At 39.2% G+C, this 23,784-nt stretch overlaps 1 protein-coding gene and 1 long non-coding RNA gene across 12 annotated transcripts in view; one reads left to right on the top strand and one right to left on the bottom strand.

Moving 5' to 3' along the window:
• Positions 1 to 659: 659 nt before the first annotated feature.
• On the bottom strand, positions 660 to 5,127 carry LOC138064531 (uncharacterized). The gene is made up of 4 exons (XR_011137789.1): positions 5,017 to 5,127; positions 4,029 to 4,221; positions 3,833 to 3,923; positions 660 to 1,592 (listed from the first exon to the last, which is right to left on the bottom strand). It is a non-coding gene; the product is annotated as an uncharacterized lncRNA (long non-coding RNA).
• A 468-nt stretch (positions 5,128 to 5,595) lies between these two features.
• Positions 5,596 to 23,784, top strand: part of LOC104146915 (erbin) — a 114,919-nt gene continuing 96,730 nt past the window's right edge. For 4 of the 11 annotated variants that reach the window (XM_068927484.1, XM_068927483.1, XM_068927487.1 and 1 more), the window contains exon 1: positions 6,298 to 6,497. The gene's annotated coding sequence lies outside the window, so the exon portion shown is untranslated. Of the gene's footprint in view, positions 5,909 to 6,252; positions 6,498 to 23,784 lie in introns of those variants that run through there. The other 7 variants (XM_068927486.1, XM_068927480.1, XM_068927481.1 and 4 more) reach the window with 6 other exon arrangements.

Below are 23,784 nucleotides of genomic sequence, written 5' to 3'. Positions count from 1 at the left end.
GTGAGCTGAAGACTCATAAAGAGAGAAATGGGAAAGACACAGTGATTCGCATTTACTTACACTTAAAATTGAACTTCTTTTATGACAAAGAAACTCTGTAAATATTTGAACAGATTCTGGAAAAAGTCAGTATCTTCCCCAAAGTAAAGTTCTCTCTTACCATGAACCCTATTTTGCAGATTGATGAAAATCAAAAAGATGGTTTTTTAAGCTCTCTTAAAAATACTTCAAAGTAGCTTTTCTACAAATTAAATTACTTGAAGTACAATATATTAGTCTAACAGATCTAGAAATAGGATATTTCATCTCACTGGTATGTCTGTATCTCCTCGCTTCAATGGGATTTAACCTGTGTTTCCAAACATGGCAATCCGTAAAGACAGTTAATGTTAAATATCATTGAGTCAACGCTGAATCTCACACTCAAATATTTTTCGTCCTCATTTTTACATGACTGAGATTACTAACAGAAAATAGATGAATGGGTTGACAGTGAAAAAGTAATGAATTTTTTGTGTGTGCACATGCATACAACAGTGTTGAGAAAAACTACTTAGAGATTTGGATTGTCAGCGTTTAGCCCCTTATGAGAAATATTAATGCTCGGAATAGAGATAAGAAAGCCATAAAAAGTAAAATAAATGAAATTCATTCCACAATTACAGAAATATGGATTCATTCAATGGTTAGCGTGATGGGTATCATTAGCATAAATGTGCCTATATAGAATATTTCTGGAATGGTAATTGTGATACATTTACAGTGTCTATTTTCACATCACTTATTCACCAATTCATTACTTCAGAAGGGATTCTTATGGGTTTTCATCAGCTTAAAAAATCCACCACCATTAATTTTAAATAAACTTGCCACATAAATTCTTCTTTCCTACCACTGGAGAGGGAGGAGTGATAGTTTTCCTACAGGAGGATGCAGTACTAATTACCGGCCTTTGAAGAGCAATGTAACTAGTGTACAGCTACTCTAGAGCTAATGTAATTGATTTGCTATAGAAAAGTTATTTCAGGTTTGATTAGAAGTTGGTACGGTCCTCTTTCAGGATTGCTTTTTTGGACACAAAAAGCCTCAGCAACATTAGATGTTACCCTTTTTGGATCCGAGAAGCTTACCAAAGGCAATTGTTCAAAATCATCACTGGGGCACAGGCAAAATACTGAGCAAATAGTGTATTTTGGGCAACTCCATATTTTGCTCTGTCTGCCAACTTCACATTTAACTCTGTCTTCAGGGTGGCCAGAAGCAACTCTGCAGGCTCTCGTGAGCAAGGGATTGATGGTTACAATTCACAAATGCCAGTGACCTCACACGGCATGGCTCTAGTTTTGGTTCCTTTCCATCTGTTTTGACCACTGCAAGATTTATGTGCCAGCATCAGCTGTCAGAACAGACTCTTAGGCTAAGAGACTGCATCACAGCTTAAAGTCAGTGTTAAGGTGACTGTCCAGGAGCAAAGCAGTCCGAATCAGGGAACAGCAAAGGTGCCTTAACATCACCTTTGGGCCTTTTCTCCTCCATGAGGAATGCTGTGCCGAGTGTTCCTCGGTCAGAATTCAGGAGCTCACCCATGGTAACTAAGGAAGAGAAATACAAACAAAAAGTCACAATAAAATGTTTAAAAATAACTCTAAAACATTCCTAACCATTTCTGGAACAGAGCATATACAAAATAGGTTGTGGTGTTACAAAGCTTTTTATTGGAACTTGCATAATACTCCAAATCTTAGTCACACAATACATTTATGTTCATCACTATATTTGATTACTATTTGAAATATACTGCAACCAAATATAGAGAAAACCTCTTTGTATGGTGTAATGTAATATTTAAGCAGCGTAAATTTGGGACTGTCACAAAGTTAAACTGAGTACGAACTGTTTACTTAGTATCTGTTCACATGCAGTGGATAGGAACCTACACACTTCACTTAGGAAGTTGTAACAATGTACTTCTAGGCTTAAATCCTAATACTTCTAGGCCTGACAATATACTTCTAGGCCTAAACCATACCAGTTTTGTGCTGATGTAACTCAGACTCATCAGCATGAAAGTGGTGTCATACAGTTGTGAATCAGATCAATTCAGAAAATGTTACAGTAAGACTTTTGGCATATGGGCATATTTAAGTTATGGAATATCCAAAATAAATAACAAAACTCCAATGTTTACTTGTTACAGAAATGATTGCCTATTGTCCCTTTATGTCTTTCAGGCAGTTATTATTTTTACTAATTATAATTTAATACTTATATTGCAATGATGCCTAGAAGCCCCAATTCAATTCAAGTTAAAATCCATTGTTCAAGTCATTACCTAAACATCTAATGAGAAAAACTGCTGACGCTGAAGGCTTTTCAATCTAACTCTTAGAAAAGCTGCAACCCATGAATATAACTAACAATAGTGGTAAGGACAGGAAAAAGCAGCAATAAAACATTGTTACTCCAAACAACAACATATACGTTGTTCAGACCATTTGAAGTCTTGAAAGGGATAAATATAGATGTGGCTCTTTCAGCAACTGTTCTTTCAGTTTAGCTGTGTGCTGTTGCAATATTTACTAATGTCAATTTTCAAATATAAAAATAGAAATTTGAATGAGAGACGTTTAGGCTTGGTGTCTAATGTGAAACCATGTATGAAGAATTTGTTTAAACTTTCACTAGGATCACCTGCATAGTCTCACTTGAAAGTGTCTCATTATGTAACTTTATATTTTGTACTTTGTGCACTTAATCTGTAATTATATGGTAACTGGGATACCAACTCTGGGAATTAATGTTGCTGGGGACTCTGTTGTAGCTGTAATCTAAATACTGTCTTGATATTTATAGCACTTTTAAATCCCTGGGATAATTCTCGGTATTTCTTAATTTATATAGATAGTTGTATCTTGTCTATGTAAAATGTCTTCAGGAGCTGTGGTCTAGCTATCTATAGTTTCAGTAATCTTTGGCTAGGCTTTTATTTTTGATGGCTAAAACTGTAAGTGAAACAAAATCTTACATTGAAACTAACATCGCAACTACAGTAGATCCTCCATGGGAACAACAGTTGCTATAAATTTCCCACACCCATCTATTATCCAGCTGCATCAATAAATGCATTGGGCAATGTGAAATAAACATTGCCAAAGAACAATTTCACGTTAAAAAAGGTTATGGTAATCTCATGCGTAAGGCAGGTGCCTTGAAGAGTTCATGAAAAGGAGGAGGACATCAGTTACAGACAGGCATTCATATTAATTATGATAAGGATACTTTATTGGAAATTTGACAGGAATGATCAATTGTTCACATGAGATAAAATATTAGTAACTTTATTAAAGCTTCGGTGTAGTGCAGTATACCGAGAAATTTTAGATCCTTTTGTCAGTGCTTTTTACTTTAGGGGCTGAAGTTCTCGTGCTTGGCCTTAGTATGAAAGAGACTCATCTGAAGAAAATGGCTTATCTGAGCACAAAAAGAATGGAGGCGATTTAATGCTTTGGGAAATATATATATATATAAAACATTTTTTTATATATATATAAAAAATTCTTTTTTACAGATGCTGATGGTTATAGTAATTTAGTTTAAAGGTTTGAAACTAAGCATAAATGTAATCCCCAAAGGGGTTTATATGCGCTGTTAAGATGGAGAGACAATTCACTGAAAAGTAAAGAAACAATAAAAAAGTTTCATTATTATCCTAATAGAAGTGTGTCTTTACTTTCTGTATCTGAATGGATACATGTTAGATAAATATATGAATCCCATACACAGATAAGAAGTTGTAAATAAATAACAGTACTGTTAAACATTGTGGACTTACATGCATGTGATCCACAGTACATCTTGTTGCTAATGATTAAACTATCTTCATCCAAAGCCCCGCAAGGAACTGAATGAAGCGATTAATGATCCTGAACAGGAAATATTAATTGGAGTCATTTTGAAGGACTAGTAATGGTTTAAACAACTTTCCACTTCTAGGTGCCTGCTAAAATCAGAGGCAAGTTGATACTAACCTGACATACTGCTTTCCATTGCTGTTTTGTGGCTCATGCAAAATGGCTTTTTTTAGCATTTTGTCCATTTCTCAGTAAACACACATTATCATAATAAAGCACTATCCCAGCTAAGTTGGTGGTAGTCCCAGCAGAGAAGCCAGAGATTAAACGGGCATGAAAATGAAACTACCTCTATCCTTAGACGTGGTCTCTGCAGAACACAATTAAGGAACATAAGGTGAGCAGCATGTGTAAATCTGACCCGCTGTCATCTATGCTCTCTGTTTTGTGGCCGAACAGAACTTGAGACTCCAGGCTGTTAAAATGGCATATTGCGTACACAATAGGTTATCAAATATCTGTGTCAGACAATCAAGGAAATTAAATACAAGAACATTTCCATCAACATACAGTTGAGATCTAACACAAACGAGTATCAGTCAGTGACCTACACTGTCTGCTTTTCAAATATACTTGTACATTAGTAGATATTACAGCATTTTACATACAGTAACATCCTGTTGTTGTATTGAGGGAGCTGAAATTCTTAAAGAGAAAATACAACTTTGTATTCCAGGGTTTATGTGAAAGTGTAACTATATATGTAACATTATTGTAATTGCTGTTACTTGCAACTAAGTTTGATATAACGTATCCAAACATCTTGTTTGGCGGCTGGAGACTGTTTTCTTTTCCTCCCCCCCCCCCTTGGTTCCTTCTCCCAGGCTCCTGATAACTCAGTTACTGGAGCAGAAGGCACAACGAGGTGACAGCTGCCAGGACCGCTGCCAGTGTAAGTCAGCAAACGTCTGATACATGATCGATTGTTTCGGCGACTGGGATACAATACGTGCAATTATTGAATTAGGAAGCCGAGCTGCTCACGCCCAAGGAAACGCTTGTCTTTCCGGACTGAATCTGTCTCGTTCCTTCAGAAGGAAAACGAGCCACCCCCTGAACCCGCTTTAGTGACTCTGCCAGATACACGAAGGAAAAATAGCTGCACCTTCATTCGCTAACTCCTGTGTGCTGCGCGGGCGAGACAGGGCACCAGCAGGCGCCCGCGGCCCGGCTGGCCCGGCCCGCCGAGGCCCCGCGACCCAGGCCCGCCGCCCCGGCCCGGCCCGGCCCGGCCCGGCCTCGGCCTCCCGCCGAGGCCCCGCGACCCAGGCCCGCCGCCCCGGCCCGGCCCGGCCCGGCCTCGGCCTGCCGCCGGCCCCCGCCCGGCCCCTTGCCCTTTGACCCCCGCCGCCGCCGCGCCCCATTCCTCGCGGCGCAGCCCGCCGCCCGCCGCGCTCCCGCCCCCCGAGCAGCGCCATTGGCTGCGCCGGCCCGCCCCCTTGCTCGGGATTGGCTGTGCCGCCGCCGCCCGCGCTCAGCGCCACACGGCTCCGGCCGAGGCGGGGGCGGGGGCGGGGGCGGGGGAGGGGGAGGACTCTGGCGCGACGGCGGCGGCGCTGTTCCCTTCCCCTCCCCTCCCGCCGCGGCCGGAGAGGGCGCGAGCGGCGCGCCTGCCCGCGGCGGCCAACCCCGGCGGCGGCGCGGCGCTCCGCCCCCCGCTGCAGTGCCTCCCGCGGCCTGGGCGGGCGGGCGGCGGCGGCGCGCGGCGCGGCCCGGCAGCCGCAGGGGCGCGCGCAGCGCGCGGGCGTCTCACCGTTTAACCGCCCCCCTCCCCCCCCCCCCCGTTTCCTGGCCTCCGGGCCATTTCTGCAGGCCCCCGCTCCCTCCCCAGCTGCCTTCCCGTCTCCCGGGGCTTCCCCTGCCGCCGCCGCCGCCGTTGAGGCCAGGAGAAGGCCGGGAGGGGGGAGGCTGAGAAAGCGAGAAAAAAGGGAGAAGTGTAAGAAAGGAGGCGGGGAGAGAGGGCGGCGGCGCGGCGGCGGCGCGGCAGGCAGAGGCAGGTGAGGAGGCGGTTGGCCGCTCCCCTCGTGCCCTTGGCGGCGGCGGCGGCGGCGGCGGCGGGGGGGGGGGGCAGGGCAGGCAGGAATGCGGCCGGGGTGAGGAGCTGTTGGGACGGCGCGGAGCGGAGCGGGGCGCAGCGCCGGCGGGGGGCAGGCGAGGAGGGGTGGCGGCGGCGGCAGGCCTTGCCGTGCCGTGCCGGCCCTCCGGAGGGAGGGTGGCTGGCTGCGGGGCGGGGGGCGCTGCGGGCTCGCCGCCGGGCACCGTTTCTGCGGGGCGGTCGCGGCGCCGGGCGGGGCCGGCGCGGCTCGGGGCCGCCCGCGGGGCAGAGCCCGGCGCCGCCGCCGGCAGGGGCCGGGAGAAGCCCGGCTTCGCCGCCGCCCTCCCCCCTGCACACGTACGTCGCACGCCCCGGTCTGCAAACGCCTCCGTCCTCGTCGAGAGCTGTTGCATTTTTTTCCCCCCCTCCTTCCTCCCTTCCGCCCCCTCCTCCCTTCTATGAGAAGAAAACTTGGTTGGATTTAATATATTTCTTTGGGATCGGAAGGAACTCCTGCCTGCTGGATCTGGTTTAGACGCCCGATAGACAAGGTAAATTAAATGGAGAAGGTTTGGGAGGTAGCAGCAACAACAACAACAGAAAGAGCCTTCCTCTGTTGAAGGGGGAGAGGAGAAAGGAAGGAGTTCCTGTTTCATTTTGATATCTTGTTTTTGGCCTTTATTTTCTGATCGGCTTGTGTTCTCTGCCTTTCATAGTTTGACTGCCCTTTGTGTTGTCCACCCTCCCTCCCCCGCTAAAATGCTGTTTGTATGGACGTAGGCGCTGTTTTCATGGAGGTTGAGGAAACAATCTGGGGAGCCCGAAAGTTTTTAAGCTCCTCGGACACAGAAGTTTCTTTGTTCAGTGGAAGAAGGTACTGAACTGAAACTGCCCGGCTCTGTAACTGTGCTGCTTCAGCTCCTTCCCTTTGAAAACAATTGCTAACCCTGCAAGTATAATTATCAGGAAATAAGAAGTCCTGAAGGAGATAATCTCTTTTATTTAATCGAAAGATCTTGACGTTTGGAGCTCCCTATATCTGCTATTTCTTGTTTGTCTTTAACCTTGTCTTCTGGAATACCCGAAGTGTGTAGCTCGCCTTCTTAAAAGTAACTGTTAAATTTCTTTTTTAAAGATTTGTCCTCGTATTCCCCTGTAAATACTGTCGCAGTTTTTTTCCCTCGATTATTGCTGCCACCTCTCTTTCTCCCCTCTGCCTCCTTTCTCAAGATGACGAGTTAGGCTGCCTATTTTTCAACTTGTATAGGAGAGGTCTGCATTGCATTTTGATCCTTGCACGAGTTCATCTCGAGAACCTCCGTTTAAAAAAAAAAAGAAAAAGAAAAAACCCAGTGCAACTTGTCTGATTTCTTAGAAGTGCCGTGGAACCTCTGGGATAACATAGCCTTGTTTGGTTTGGGTGACCACTTTCTCCTTTTTTTTTTTTTTTTTTTTTTTTAAAAGACTCCTGTCTGAAGCTGTTGATAGTAAACTAAACGTGTAGTTCTGGTGCAAGGTTTTTGTAGTGCTGGTGATTACTGCTTGTTATGTCAAATAGTTGCATTTAGTGAAAGCAATGTTGCTCACCACAGATTGATTTCATATGCCTCCAAGAGGTAATTATTGGTTAGTTTCTTCATGGAGACATGGAATTGCTTGTCCTGTGAATGTTTAAAATGAACTATAAGCCATAGCTCTGTACTAGCTTATTTTTCTAAATCATTATTCTTGTTTGACAAACTCAAAAGCAGTGCCTTTGTCAGACAGGATGCACGTTCTTCCGTCTCTCAGGTATCTGAGATGGATGTGTTGATATTTATGAGAACCGGACAAAGTAACTCTTATGCAAACACTTTAAGACTATGATATTTGTAGTTCTTCAACAGCATCAGTGTAGTCTAGTGTATGAGAAAACATTATTAATTCCACTCAGGCTGTTTCATTAAATGATACAGTGCAAGGAAAAATGTTAAACTTTAACTGACCTAAAGTGGCTTCTGTTGCTGATAACAAGTGATTTGGTTTGCAACTTACAAATTTACCTTTCTAGGCAGCAGTAAAGGTTATTCTTAGGTGACTGAAAGGACTGAGCAAAATAAATGGTAGTGAACTTCAGTTTCCTTATATGGCTGATGCTTGGCAGAAAAGCAGTGAAGTCTAAATAGAGTAATCCCTTTACAAAGAACGATCACTTTCCAAGGCAGTGTTACAGCCCCAATAATGACTTGAGATTCTATGAGAGGGTGTGTGTGGGGGGGGAACAACGACTTTTAGCAATGCATGACAAATTCAGTTGTAAACCCTATGTTCTTAATGGATGCATTTTTGTTTCTTTTCAGACCTTTTGTGTTTCTCATGATGCACTTGATATTTTTTCAATACCATGCAGAAGAATAGATCCTTGTAGTGGAGGCACAACTTCTTACACTAGTGTTTTGTCACCATGGTAGCTATGGATAAGTCCCTTTTTAATGATGAAAATGTAATTCACTACTGCTCACAGTTAATGGTATCATAGAATGCCGGTCACATCATTAATATAGTTTAGTAGTAATAAAGGACTGTGTTTCTTCTCAAGACCAACTGTGTCTCGGCTAAGAATTAGATTGACATTGATACTCATTTTATGAATAAAATGATTTAGGTATACCCATGGCAGCTCACGTTGTTTGAAACAGCACTTTCATAGGTATGTGTTGATGGCTTGGGGGAACAGTCTTCCTACCTGGCTGTTCCTTACTTGTTAATTAAATTTAAATTCACGTAAACGTTGGTAACTTGAGGTATGCTTACGATCAAAGAGCTAGAAGTTACATGTATGGCATGCTATCATGAAGACCATAGGATATTGTTTCAACAATTTTAGTGAAAATATGAACAGACTTGCCTTATAAATGGGTGAGTTAATAATGTGTAGTATAAATGTAGTGCACTGTAAAAATACCCATTTGCACATCGTGTTCATACAGAATTGATTGGGGGGCTCTGTGGAGAAAGCATTACTCATTGAGAATTGCCTAGTGTCTTAAGCTGTGGTGGCATAATAAAACAAGGTTATGATTTATCTCAAGTGGAATTCATTCAGAGTCTGTACCCTTAGGTGTAAAGAACAATACTTGAAACATCTAAATTAAGGGAAGGGATCATGCATATATATGTGTGTGTATATATGTGTGTATAAAATCATACATGTGATAAATATGTATATTGAAGTTACCACGTTAGCAGCAGGTTCTAGAAATAGAAGGGGATGGGAGCAGAATTCCTCAACTGAGCTTTCCCGTAGGGGTGTAATGAATTATTGGCTGACTGCTTTGGTTTTTTTTTTTTTTTGGTGTCCTTCCTGCTCCCAAACAAAAAGGAAAGTCTTCCAGGGAAAATCTTATATAAAGATCAAGTGTCTAGTATTTCTTCTTAACAGTAGATTCTCCCTATGGCATAACTTGATTCACTAAAGGAGCATCTAACATTTACTCCACATAGTGAAATTACAAACCTAAACTTTTCCAAGTGTACCTAGTTGACTTGAAGAAAAAGCTGCTCCTACTGATAGCAAAATAGTAGATTATACCCCTGTGTGAGCCTGCAAATGTTGATTGTGACAGCTGAGGTAGGTAGTTAAACGTGAACTATCTGCAAAATAAAGGTTTAGATATATCACTTTTTTCTTTTGCTTTTGAGTCAGCTTTTGAGTAAGTAAAGCAACTTGTCAGATAACTCCACTTTTCACGTCAGCATGAAAACATTGAGCATGAGTAACACTTTTCACTTTCCTTACTAAAAAGTCTGTAAATTACTATCTATGTTTTTAGTTTTAAAATTGAAAATGCACAGCATTTGATGTAACCTATTCAATTGCTAGCTTAGTGTCTTTGAAACATCTTGTAAAATCCGGTGCACATGTGTGAGGTATGGATTACTTTTTCTACAACTTCTGAAAGTTTAACTGGTATTGAGAGATTTTCTTAGTGTTTTGAATGTGTAGGGGATATCTCTCTGTAAGTATTGTGGGTAACTTGTAAACAGTTCCATGGCTACTCGCCTGGCAGACTCTGGTCCAGTTCTGGACAAGAAGTACCTTTTTTTTTTTTGGCTTGTCAAAGCTTGAAACACACCATGTTTTCCCACAGTCCTTACAGTTCCCCTCGTCCGTTGGGGGTCAGCTGCGGTATGCCACTGCAATTTCCAACTGTGAAGGTGGCATGCAGAGCCCACTGTATCAGCACAGCTGGCACAGTCTCTTGCTGGGTAAGTATCAGCAAAAATTATGTGCTGATACTCAATAATATTGCCTAGTGTACTTCAACCTAGAGCTAGTCTATGCAACTTTTTAAGATTGTAAGGGTGATCGAGAGATTAACTTGTCTGCTTTAACGACAAGATGCCTGGGGGTTTTTGTTTGAAAGACTTCTGGCTCTAAAACAATTGCTTTATAGCCATCTTTTTCACTTCCAATTAAGAATACAATGTTTATGTACTGTGAGTAAAAGGTTTTAAATATAAAGTTTTGAGAGTGAGGATGCTGCTTGAGGAGAGGGAGTATAAATCTCATGTTCTGCCTGTGTAAGAAAAATGAGAAAAGCAAATATTACTATGTTGAGATTGGTAGTATTTTTATTATATAATAATCTTGGAATAATTCAGCTTTTTCTGTTGGTCTTTAAGATACTAGTTTTTTCATGCTTTAATTTACGTATGGATGTTTGACCTATTTGTTTATTTTCATCTGTGCTTCCCCTGAGGGTGATAGAGGAGCGTGGTGTTTCAACACTAGATTGCCCCTTCCACCTTTAAAAATGCATCAGCATTTTGCATAATTGAAAGATAAAGTTAAGCAGATCTTAGTTTGGCTTCATGTAGACCAAATGGAAGTGTACTTATGTTGGAGAATATCAGCATTGTGACAAGCTTTGCTTGGGTAGCTTAAGTTGAAAAGTAGATTAGTTCTTTCTATATCTGGAGCTCATTTGTAGATACTTGATACTAAATAATCACTATAGATAAGAACAAAGAGTAGTGATGATTAAGTGGATTCTGAAGACAGCATGAATATCTCTGCTGCTGTGGCTGTTCTGGGGGTTGTAATACCATGAGAAGGTACCATGCCTTTGGAGCTTCTTGTGTTTGATTGAATGTTGTTAAGATAACATAGTATATACTGTCCTCTCCACTTTATCCATTTCAGTAGATAAAGAACGGCCTTACTCTTCCATCCCATTCTTTGGCACGGCCAAGGGCCAAGAAGATGTTAGGGAACAACACTTGTGCGCAGCCTTTATTGTACACAACTTCATTGATTAAAGAAGGAGGAGGAACGTTTTGTGCTGTCCTTTGTTCTGTATCTATGCAATGATTAGACACAGTCTAGACCTTGAAGATTACTTGTGATAGTAAGGAGGACTTGTTTCCCTATAAAAGCAGAGCTACTGAAGGGAAGGTAAGTGATTCCGAAGTGTGCAACTTTTTTTTTCATAGTTTCTAAGTTTTTAAATATCCAATATTATACACCTTTGCATCTTCTATAAATAAAACTGCTTCTCAAACTTTTGTTTCACATTGCTGTATAAATGAATCCTGCAAGCATAAAGCTGTATTGTATAAGCATAGTATAACAACTGCTAAAAGCAAATATTCTTTCTAGTTCTCTTATCTAGATGTATATTGTGAGAGTAATAACTGGAAGAAGCTGTAGATCAGGCTGGTTAGTTCAGCACTCACAAGATGTGTGAGCTCCCTTTCCAAACAAAGTCTTCTAAGCACACTGAAATCTCCCAAGTTGGTATAGAACCATATGTGCAGTGCGGTGCTTCTTGTCTTGTTGCCCCTGTCATGAAGCTGGCTGGGCGGAATGAGCAGAACTAAATATATGTGGTCCAAGAAGTTACTGATCTTTCTGTTTTGGATTAATGCACAGTTCCAATGGGAGACTTTGCAGCTATATGAGTAGAGTTTCTTTTCTGGAAGAGGTACTTCCCACCTACCCGTTTCTAAGTGTTGAGCTTTGTGTTCTCTTCAAATTATAATGGCACTTCTGAAGTAGATACTTGCCTTATAGTTGTCTTCCTGTGAGCTGTTAATGCCTGGTCATGACTACTTTTGTCACTTATCTAGTGCTCCCTTTAGGAGGAATTCTTAAGCTCTTTGAAATCTCAATGAAAGTTACAGGTACTTGAAAAATTTCTTAGGCAACTCTAATTTGGAATGGGTAGTATCTCCCTCTAAATTGGCCAGGGCCTTATTCTTATTGGTGGGATAAGCTCCAATATTAATAACTGAATTCAGAGTATTTGAAGTTCTGTTAGTTTACTAAAGGTAGCTGCAGAAGGATGTGTGAAAAACAGTATCCATCATAGTTTCCGAGGTATGGTGCTTTAATTTTTACTGCTGCCTTTGGAACCTTCTAATCATTTTTTTAACTGTAGTTGGCATGGGGATTCCCTGTAGCAGCTGTACAGAGGTCTGGCTCTTCCCAGTCAGTTCTGGAAGAAAATTTATGTGTTCTTCAGTAGTTCCGTCTCGTAACGTGGGGTCTAAGTTAATACAGTGGCAGAAGTATTATTATTATTATTTATTTTTTTCAGCCTCCCTGGCCCTCCTTGTCTTTGGAGTCTTTCAGTATATATCTTTAATTCTTCTAGCCCTGCTTTTCTTAACAGCAGCTGTTAAGAACTAGCGTCCTGTGTGTATGATCAACGTTGTTCAGTTTCTTTTTTCCTTGATGCTTCTGCTTGATGCTTAAGAATTCAGTTATTTTTCAGGAAGACTTCAACTTCCGAAGTCTCCTAAGAAAGAAAGGAGAAGGGTGTAGATGCTTCAAGCTACATCAGTACATCTCAGTAATATCTGAAATGCAATGCCAGATGCCTGCAAATGTCAGTCACAGGTTCAGCAAAATCTGATTTGGATGTCATCCCGAGTTTGGACAATAGAGAGTTTCCAGACTCTTCTGGAAGACATTCAGTAGGCTGAAAATAAATGTTTTGAGAACTGCTGTCCCCTCACCCCCGCAATGTGGCTGGAGCCTTCTTGGAATTAGTCTTGGAGAGGTGATAGTTTAGAAAATGAACCCTATTATCGGCAACTTTAGTCAAATTACTTTAGGTCTTCTGTCCTCACTTACAGATAACCAAGAAAATAGGATGGAGGTTTATATCTGAAACTGGATATGAGGAAACTCTTCAATTTAAATAATGATGCTAATGTAAATTATAAATGTCATCTTCCTCTGTGGAAACGTTATGCTTAATATTCTGCATGTGCTTAAGCATGCTTGTAGTTAAAACCAACAAAAAGCTTGTCTACATAAGTATTTGCAGGATTGAGGCCTGTATTTTCAGTAAAAGTAAACTGAAAAGCATGTCAGCATAGCAATTTAAGTCTGTCACGTGAAAAAAGCTTATGCTACAGAGTATAACATGCAGGTGTTGGATTTACTCTGTTGCTTCAACTTTGGCCTACTAGATAGGTGTTCCTGAATAAGGAGGTGGGTGTGTGGACTGCTTTCAGTATTCATTGATAGCCTGTTGCTGCTACATTTGTTTGCTGTGGCAAATTAGCCTGTGGTGATCCAGAATGTTAGCTTGGTAATTAGCTCCTTTTAGGAGAAAGTACTCATTTTGGGTTACTTTTGGTCACATAATCATATATGATGCTAACCCTGGAGTTGCAGGTCATTTACATTCTGAGGTGCTCTATAATTGTGTGTGTGTGTGTTTTCTTTTTTTTTTTTTTTCTTGGGAGTAGCATCTTCACTGAGGGAGAAAATTCAAAAGTTCACACATCTCTGAGGTATAGCTATAGCCTTTGTACCATTTATTTCAGTTGTGGTTTGATCAACTTGTGTAGGATAATTTGTTGTAAGTAATGGAGATTATTCATTAGTGTTTCAGCAGATCTCCTTTTGGGGAAGATCTGGAAGAAGAGGGGATGAAGTAAAGAATGTCAGATGAGAGTATTTGGAGCAAACCTGGAATTTTTCTTTAGGGTCATTTCTATTAATAAGATTCACCTATGGGTATTTCAAAAGCTATTTAAAGTAAAAATTAATTTTTGAAAACTCAGCTCTAAGTAAAAGGAGGAGAAAAAGATGTTTAAACCTGTGAGTTCCCCTTCTCCCTGGGAATGTGACAGGAAAGGGAAAATCAGCTGGAACTGTGAGTTTGGTAAACCATCTGACTTAATTCTGGTAGAAAAGATCATAAACATTGATATTGGAGAAAGAAACTCATGGATCAATGTGATTTAACTTTTTTTTTTAAGACTACTTTTCTGAATAGTGTTTGGGGAAGGGAGTGTTTTTGTGGCTACTGAAGTCCTGCTCGTTCAGTGCATTGTTCCTAATTAAGATTTTCATGCTTTGGATCTAGTACCAGAAATGTAATCTAAAGAAATAAAAATGCAAACAATACAAATATTAGAAAAGCAAGGTAGACCTAAATATATTTAGACTTTAACAGAATTAGGCAAGACTAACGTTCTCTTCCATTTGTGTTTATCTGGGTGAGATCCTCTACCTTTCAGGGAACACTTATTTTGTCTTGCTTTACTGAAACAAAGCAGAAATGCTGAGGGTCATGCCATTGCTGGGTGCTTTTTGCAGTGCTGCTTTTGCTAGAGAATGACAGTGAAGCAGGCAAGTTTTCCTGTGGGATTCTCCTGCTTACTACTAATAAAAGGGAAGAAAAAAGAGATATTGCCAGAATTTCAAGAGTCCTTTAGTCTTTCATGAAACCGAACTGGTTTTGTGATAGCAGTCTGTGACCCCCTCAAGGGAAAGATTATGGCCCTGTTGGTGGAGCAAGTTGAAAGAAAATTATGTGATAGAGAAACGCATCTTTAATCACTCCTTTCTTCTAGTCCCTTGCTTACTTCTCTCCTCCCTCTCCATAAAATAACTGATCAAGAACCAACAAATACTGTTACTTAGATTAAAAAAAAAAAAGGTGCTCTTTCTTCTGTCCCAAACGGAGAGAGTCCTTTTCTTTTTTCATTGAATGCAAGTATATATTGGCTCATTCTAAAGTCATAGATCACCCATCACACCATTTGTGTTAAATCTTGATGAAGTTTTAAATTTTAAATTGTAAATATGAAATATTGAGGAATAACCTTCACTCAAAATACAGATGTTATTCATTTGCCCCATACTTGTATTAATTTGTTTTTAACCTTTCAAAGATCTGAAAAGAACTATCCACTGGACAATTAAAATTTTTTAGATCAGAGTTATAGAATTTTCTGAAGTTCATACATTGTGCTGTTCAATTTCCTTATCCTGAGGAAAAGGAGGCTGACATGTTAATAGCAAATCAGTACACCACTATGCCACTTCAGTAGTGTCAGAGTCATATTAAAACTTTCTTCTTCCTACTAGAAAGCACGTGATATCAGGAAGTTAAGTAACACTTTAAGCTGAATTTTTATTAAATCAACTTTGAATTCAGTTTTTGATCTTTTAATTTCCAGTGTGATGGGGAGGAAGAATGTTAGTTCTACTTAAACCTCCTGTCAGGTGAAAAACATGTTTTTGACTTTTGATAGTGAGAGCTTATCTATGTTAATAACAGTACTTTAAGAGAAACTACTTCAATGTAATTGTCTAAATTCCAAATAATTCTCCCCCCCTCCCCCCCAATGTAAGCAGTAGCTATCACTCTTCCCTATCAGAGAGGCAAAAATCCTTTGGAAACTATTCAAGAATATCCGTCTGTTAATTTTGTAATAACAGTTGCTTATTTGATCTCCAAAATGCCTGATGTAATGAAATGAAAATTATGTAATGGCTCTTTCTTTTTTTAAATGACAATATTCTTTTGATTTAGGCACACAGCTAAGTGAAAATTAAAATAATCTAGTGTCAGAAATACTAGCTTGAATGCTTGCTTTCTGTGTTGAGGGTGAAGGGAAATTATGGGTTAGCAAAAACTAAATGTGCACTGTGAGAGTGAAGATGAATAAATGGTGGACAAGAAAAATAGGAACAAGTGCTCAGCCACACAATATGTGAAGAGTCTGTAGCTGGAACCATAGTTCAAGCAAAGAGGAGTAATTCCTGAGGATCAGGAAGGATGATTGGAATGGATCAGGATTTATATATTAGATGTGAAATGAATTTAGAAGAAACAAAAGAAACTGAGGTGCAGTTCAGGGATTCCTTTATTTGTCCAAGACAATGACTTTTTAAAAACTGCTGATAATATTAAGCTAGCATGTGTTATAACTTTTGTATGAACTAGATGGAGAAGATGCTTGGAATGGAAAAATACTATTTTTTAAACTTATACTTTCTATAGGAATAGACAGTGGCTGTGTTCTTTATTGCAGTAGTGATGAAGGTGTGTTAAAGGAAACTTTTTAAGTTTCACTGTAAATAGAAGCTTTTCATCTATAGTATTGAATTTTATACTACAAAAGTGCAAAAACGGAAAGGAAACTGGCTTGTTGAGATGGGTGAAGGCAGGGACAAAAGTATTCTTTAAGGGGGAAGGTTTCTGAAGTTGAACTGAAGTCCAGTTGTATATGCTGTTTCTTTGAGTAGTGACTTTCATTAGGGTACTGTATAGTATTTTGTGTGTCACAATATTTTTTGTAGGATTTAATTTTTGAAATATAACTACCAAATAGTCAATTAAAATGTGTATGTGCACAACTTGTGCATGTGTAAAAACTCTCACATCTTCCCCTTTCTTACACTGTGTTCTAGGAACATGTCTCCATTTGTGTACCTCTCAGCACAGATTGGACTGTGTAACTATCTAGATTTGGTGCAGCAATTTTTCTGCACAATTGATCCTTTTTGGTATTAGGTTTGGGGTGTGGTTCCTCCTCTTCCCATGTACTCAAGCCTTTGATTTCTTTTGATTTCTCTGTCTTACACTGTTTTGGGCCCACTCTGTTTTTCTGACCTCTGTTGTTTGGTCATCTGAATTTCAGGTAGAAATTCTTGCAGCTGGTTTTTGGGGGGAATGCATGTAAAACAGGGCCTCAGGGACTGCTTTATGTTAATGTATGGACAACACAATTTGGAAAAAAAACAAAGTAACCAGGTATCTTCTGATGGCTGTTGATATGAAATTGCTTTTTTTTTTTCTTTCTACTTCAGTTTGTGCTGAACTATAGTGCATTGTATATTGCCTGAATTTATGTGCAAGCAATTATATGGCAAGTCTGCTTTATAGGTTAGAACTTTTCTTATGTATTGAAATACTGTATATGTACAACAATGCAGCAAACTGGTTTGAAAACCTTTGGTGTCTGCTGCAGATGGCTGCATAGTCTAAGGAGTGGTTTCCTGGCTGCATTGTACATGGAGTGCCAAACATGAGAGCAGTTTTGTTCTGGAATGCCAAAATACATTAAATCCATTCAGGAAGTATCATATGTCAAATGAATAAAAATATCACTGTCTCATGCAAAACAGAGTATGGTAGATATGTTTTTCAAAACTGACTTTTTGCCCTGAATTATGGGGTTAAAAGAAAGACGTTAAATAAAGGACTTCTTGTATTAAGTACTGAGGATAGCATTTAACGTCAGTTGCTGTTTTATACTTTCAGCATTTTTTTCTTCTTTTTATTAACATATGCAGTATGTTGAAGTTAAAATATCCATAAAGTACCAGAAGGAGCTGCTGCATAGGGAAAGGAGTATTTTTCTTCCTTGGATATCTAGCATGTACAGCATACAGGGTTTGTGGGTGGTATGTGTTTGTTTTGTTGTTTTTAAGGATGGTAACTTACTTTTTTCTTTACATTGCTAGAAGGGATGTAAATGACTTCTTGGCTTTGCAGATAGGAATAAAAATGAACAGTGAAGGATGTTGATTTGGCCCGAAGTCTGTAATTCCAGCAAGTTTTCAAGGCAGGAAATGTAAACATGTATGAATAATGGCTCCAAACATCTCAGGATTTTTTTATGATAAAGAACCACGCCCAGGGCAGAGAGTATTCTGTTGCATTTTACTTCCTTGTCAATAAAGTGATAGTCGCTTTGATTCTTCTTTGTTGGCAGACAAAGATACTAAAAACTGCATTGACAGGAAAATACAAGTTGTCTCTCTGAACTGTAATTCCATCACAGATCAGATCAGTTTCTAACTGTATTTTTTGCATGAAATTTTCCTTTAATCTGAAGTAATATGGAACCCTTGATTTCATAGGTTTCTTGAAAACCAAAACACCCAAAAACAACCAACCAACCAAAAAACCCTGAGTAAAGTGTGTATCTTTAAAGAAATTTTGTTTGTAATTTCTGAATATTTTGCCTCATTTATTTTTTCTCTTTCATCACTATGATTAGGCATACAATTATAAATGAACTTCAGTGAATTATCTTACATAAGGTCCTTAGTGCCGAAACACTTAACGGCTTGCCATGTGATTTTTGTCCCCTGGATTGAAAGGGGAGATTGCTAGTGCTTCTTTTTCTGTTTTAAAATTTTCAGGAAGCAGGAAGGGCAGAGTTTAAGTGTTCCATGGTAATGATGCAGTCAACTAAGTATGTGTTCACATGCTGAGATGAGACATACAGCCCAAAAGAACTTTTGCAGTTGCTTGTCTGTGTCTAGATCCTCATTAGCTGGGTTCTCATGTGCCTTCACATTTGTTCTGGCTCTCTGCCTGTCTTCTCTGCTTGAGATGTATTTTAGTTTGTCTGGTCTGAGCCTTTTTGAAATAATTTTGGGAGGGTTTGTAGAAAATATGTTGGAGTATAGAGGAACTGTGCTTCTCCTCTATCTTAATTCTTCCGTAAGTGTGAGATCTATTTTCATTCAAGTCATCAAATTTGATGTGCTTGCTGAACATACAGTGGATCTGCTAGCCAAGGAAGGCCTAATCTGGTTGATTATTATGCATCTCTACTTTTCTTCCAGGTATCAATGGCTAAAAGTTTGTAGTGAAAAGTTTTGTAGCTGTTGAATTATAGGAAGAACCAGAAATAGTAGCATGTGGGTGTCCGTTTTTTCTTTTTCCTTTTTTTCTTCTCACCTTTGAGTTATTCTCAAGTATACCTATGAGTTATTCTTTGAGTTAACCTGCATTATTAAGAGGAAGATAATCTCCTAGAAAGTGGCTGCTTCTGATGCTATAGGAAATTTGAGGTGCATCTTGTGACTCTTCAGTAACTTCTTATTTAAGAGTACTGAGACATACCAAACATACATCTAGGCCAGTGTCCTGTCTCAGCAGTGTCTCCTTTGTGTATTTTATGCCTCAGATTTTTTCTTTTTATCAATCTATTCAGTGTTTAAAAAAAAACCTTCTTTTAAAGTTACAGGTTGATACTCATTTAAGATTTTGTACAAAAATAATTAACCTTAATATTATGACTACCTCCTCTCCCTCTGATGAACAGCTAAAACTCTTTACCAGGAATACTTCTTGACAAGACAGTTTCTTTTACTAGTTGTTTTGATTTTTTTTTCCAGAATTTTTTTGGTAAAATGAACTTAAGAGTAAATAGAAATTACCATATTGAGGATGACAGTCTGTTTTGTATGTGTAGTTCTATTCCCTCAAGCCTTCTATAAATGTGAGGCATTGCTTTGTAGGCAAGTAACTGCCTCTTTATTGCAAAAAAAAAAAAAAAAAAGTGCAGTGCTTTCTGAGAAGTTAAGACCACACATCCTGTAAATACTTCTTTCAGTTCTGAAATCAGGGTGTATAACATTAACTGCTGACATATCACTGTCTGGACAATAACTGTTTACTTATCTTACGAAACGAATGTTTTAGCTTCTGGCTGCCTGAAGTATCTGTAGGACTGAGATATTTGCTGTGGAAATTAGGAAATGTCTATTAAAAAATTGTTTTAGAATTATATTTCTTGCCTTCATGGGTTAATTCTTTCAAAAAAACTATGAATCCAAGGCTAACTAAATCATTAGATTATAAGAAGTCAAATTTATAAGCTGTCAAGCTTTGTAGGCTTTCTTCTATGGTTGTACTAAACCATCGTATTTTACTAATGTGCTGTTGCGAGCACTTAATTATGCTTGTAAACATAAGGACCTTTCCATCTCTCATACTAAGAGAAAAATGTTTAAGAGAAAGTGAAATTACAATCTTTACTTTGAAGAAATCTTAATTTAGAAAGCCTCTGACTAGAGGTATAGTCTTATCTGCTGAGTCTCCTCCAACAGTAGGCAGTAAGCTTCCTGTTCCCTTATTTCTATGCAGGTCCTTTGCTTCCTCTGTAAAGATTTTGTACTCCAGCTCAGTAAGTATGAGTTGATCAGCAAGCTGATCTTATTTAGAAAAAAATTCCCCCAATATTTTGTAGGGTCTTTTTTGGGTCCGTTCACTGATCTGATTAGTGATATTGTTGTGCAAACCCTAGATTTGAGAAAAGGTAGGTGGGAATGGGGGAAAGCAGGGCTTGTCCTTTCTTTAGCAGACTGTAGTTTGTATTAAGCACAGTGTGAACTGACTTCTTAGTTGAGCTCCAGTTGCAGGTTTGGAATATTCTTTCACTTGATCACAATAAATCTAAATTTCACTTTTCTAAACTGATCTCTAATTTGTTCCTCAATAGATCTTCCATTGAAGTCAGGAGTGCAGTTTAAAAACTAGAATATTTACCCAGGTATGTTTCTTTCAGGGAAATTTTAATTAGTCTTTCCTGCTCTTTAGACATATGCAGACTGGCTTTTAGACTCTGGACTGTAGGCTGGAAACTTCCAGCCTATCTTCCACAGACCTGAAGGTAGTTTGGCCTTTAAGAACAGGTCTGAAATATATCTTATTTAGTCAATTTCCAGAATATTTTGACAAATAACAATGTTTGATCTTCTTTAAAATATGCTGTAATTACTGTGATGATGGGAAATAATTAACTTTGGTAAGAACTGAAGCTTGGAAAACACAAAGCAGAAGAGGAATGAAGAGCTGTTCAGTCCCTCATTGCTGTGAGACATCAAATCCTTTTTTCCTGAAGGCTACCTTCCGCTTGCTCTGAGACTTTCATACCTAGTTTCTTTACTTCCTAGGGATTCCAGGTGGGTTGGTATTTTTCATCATCTGGAGGGTTTATTGACCAAAACGTGTAGTTCACACAGAGTTTGAATGTGGGATGCTTTGCTTTCAAGCTGGACCTTAAGGCTAGTGTGAACAGAGAACTAAGAGGTGATAGACAGCTGGTATGATTAGTAAGCAAATTCATATGTTATGCGCTATCACTTACAGAAGAATGATGCTGCTAGACAGGTTTGTCACTGATACTTTTTACTTTACCTTTTCATCTCTGATGAACAATGTATATCCATACTAATTAACTGAGACTGAAGGTGCAACATAGTTTAGGGAACTGGGTAAATAAAAGGCATTGCATTTTTGTAACTCTAAAATCTTCTGGAAAGGTTGCAGCCCTGATTTAAAGGTGCCCTGTGACTCTGAAGTGTGGCAGCGTAGGCGACAGCAGTCTTGCTCGGCTGTCTGCACCCAAGAAGTGCAGGTAACAGTCCTTCTGATCTTTTTCCCATCTGTGGCTTTTTTTTCCCCGAAGCATCAAGCCTGTGCAGAAGAGGAGGTAGTGTTGATTGGCATAAGCACTGTAGACAGAAACAGACTTTCTCTGTTTTGATACTAGTTTTTTTAAGACTCTCTAATACTCTGCTTCCTTCTTTTACTCTCTGAAGAGATTAGAGTGGGAACGAGTGGTTTTTTGTTTTTTTATTTTTTTTGCCAAGATATCTGTACTTGGAAAAGCACTAATAAGTTGTTGTCCCCTCCCAAGTTTCTGTAATCTCATGTAAAATTCTTTTCTTGAGATGTGAGTTTACATTGCTGTTCCCTGCAAAGTATTTCTTAGAGCCACTGCACGAGAAGCATTTGAGTTGAGTTGTGCAGAGTTTTTCCTTCTTCAGTCATACTAATGTTAACAGCAACAACTTCTGCAAGAGAAGCTTTGTTGGAAGATGCCTGCTTATTGAAGTAGTAGTGTGTCAAGGGGATATTCTTGAAAATGCCCTCAAGGAGATAAGAAGCTATTTCTTATGCCAGTTGTTTAGAATTTCTGCCCCCTGCCCTCATTTTCTCTATTTGTATGTCTTTCTCTTTAATCTATAAAATGACTGCTTATCCTGTTATTGATTGTTAAGTCTATTGCATGTTGCACATCAGAGGAAATACAGTGGTTGTTGAAGAGAATTTTTCTTGGGATGCAAGGATGGCAACACAGTCCTCAGAAAATATTAAATCAAGCCCTAAATAATTGAGTGGTACATTGGAGAACATACCGAATGTGTGTATTTTTCTTTCAAAACTGCATAGTACAAGAATTGACCTAAGCAGGATTTGGAGGCAGTTAATTCTTTCCTTAAGGTAGTTTTCTAATGGAGGAGTTCTGCATGCTTCAGAGGAACTAGTTAATGATATTAAATTCTCTAGAACTGAAACTTTATATTGTGGAAACAAAGATAATGTGATGCTGAGTGTGTCTTTCTCCCTCCTCCCCCACCCTAAGTCAAAATGTACTAGGTTTCCTCTTAAATGCATTCCTAGTCTATTTAGGAAATAAAAAATGAAGTGTCTGTTGATCTTGCAAACAAACATGAAACAATTGCATGTACGCTTCCTTCATGTGTACACTTCATTTGTAAGCTGACAGTATCTGTATAATAAGAATCTAGAACATGGTAAACTGGAATCGACTCTGAACCTGGGGGCATGTGTGTCTTTTGATGTAACTTCCTGTATGTATTTTTTTCCCCCAATAGTGAATATTTGACTTAAATACTATGAACAGCATTCAGACTTTCCTGTTTTTTCAAGTTGTCTTCTCTCTGGCTTTTTCACTTCAAACATGAAGTAGAAATTCTCTTCATTCTTTTGTTTGGACGCAGTAGACAGTCTTGTCTTCTTGGGAGGAAGATGCAGAGTGCTATTACCCATGAGAAACTGGATTCTAGCAAAGGTTCAGTGTATATGTGTCATATCTTAAAACATTGGGTAGAAAAGGTTTGTGAAAGGCAGTGACATAAATATATTTTTGCATTTATTTTTTCTGCTGTATGTTTAGAGTATGAGATGGACACTTCTTTGTGTTTATGCCTACCCACCCACCCCTACCTTAAAAAAGGGGGAAAATATGTATTTTAAGATTAAAAAAAAAATCTTGCTTTTTCCAGATACCTAATACTATAAACCATGTACAATAAAAACAGTTTCTTCTGTTTTAATTTGCAACTTTTCTCAAATGGAGCCTGACTTTCAAAAGCATGGTAGTGGAGAAAAATCAACTTGGATTTTTCTCCACTACTTGACTTTAGAGCCACAAAAGTACTTGTTCTCTATCAGATGTTGCTTGCAAGGGATGATATTGTGCATTTAACAGCACAGATCTGGTTCTGAAAAGTCCTAGTTGTCCATAACTCTTCTGAAATAAGAACTTACAGCTCAAATGTAGTATGAATGCTTTTTTAAAGGGTTACCTGCCTATCAGGGCTTTGAGTTGGAATCTGTTCTTGGTGTTAATTAGGCAGGATGTGTGTTAATTTAAAAAGAAGAGTATGTGAAAGTGAAAAACCGAAGATTAAGTTGTAGCTTAGTTCTACTTAAAATTTATCATATAACCATGTTGTGAGGAAAAAGTTAATTAGATAAAGAGGTGCCAGAACAAAAGAGCTTTCTTTTTAAAGGTGTATAAAATGCTTATTTCCCTCCTCCTTCTCCTTTTGGGGACTAGCTTAGCACTGAGAGCTCTTGTAGCATGTATACCAGCGTATGTGTCAAGAAGTCACAGTTGGGGGTGTGTGTGTTTTAAATTAAATCTTTTTTTTTTTGGGTATGGTAACAAGAAGGTGGTTAACAGTCACAGGAAATATATTGCATTTGACAGTGG

This window comes from Struthio camelus, chromosome Z (genome assembly GCF_040807025.1).
Source record: "Struthio camelus isolate bStrCam1 chromosome Z, bStrCam1.hap1, whole genome shotgun sequence".
Taxonomy (NCBI): Eukaryota; Metazoa; Chordata; class Aves; order Struthioniformes; family Struthionidae; genus Struthio; species Struthio camelus.
The sequence above is the reverse complement of the archived record's forward strand: the minus strand, read 5'-3'. Positions and strand labels throughout refer to the sequence as shown.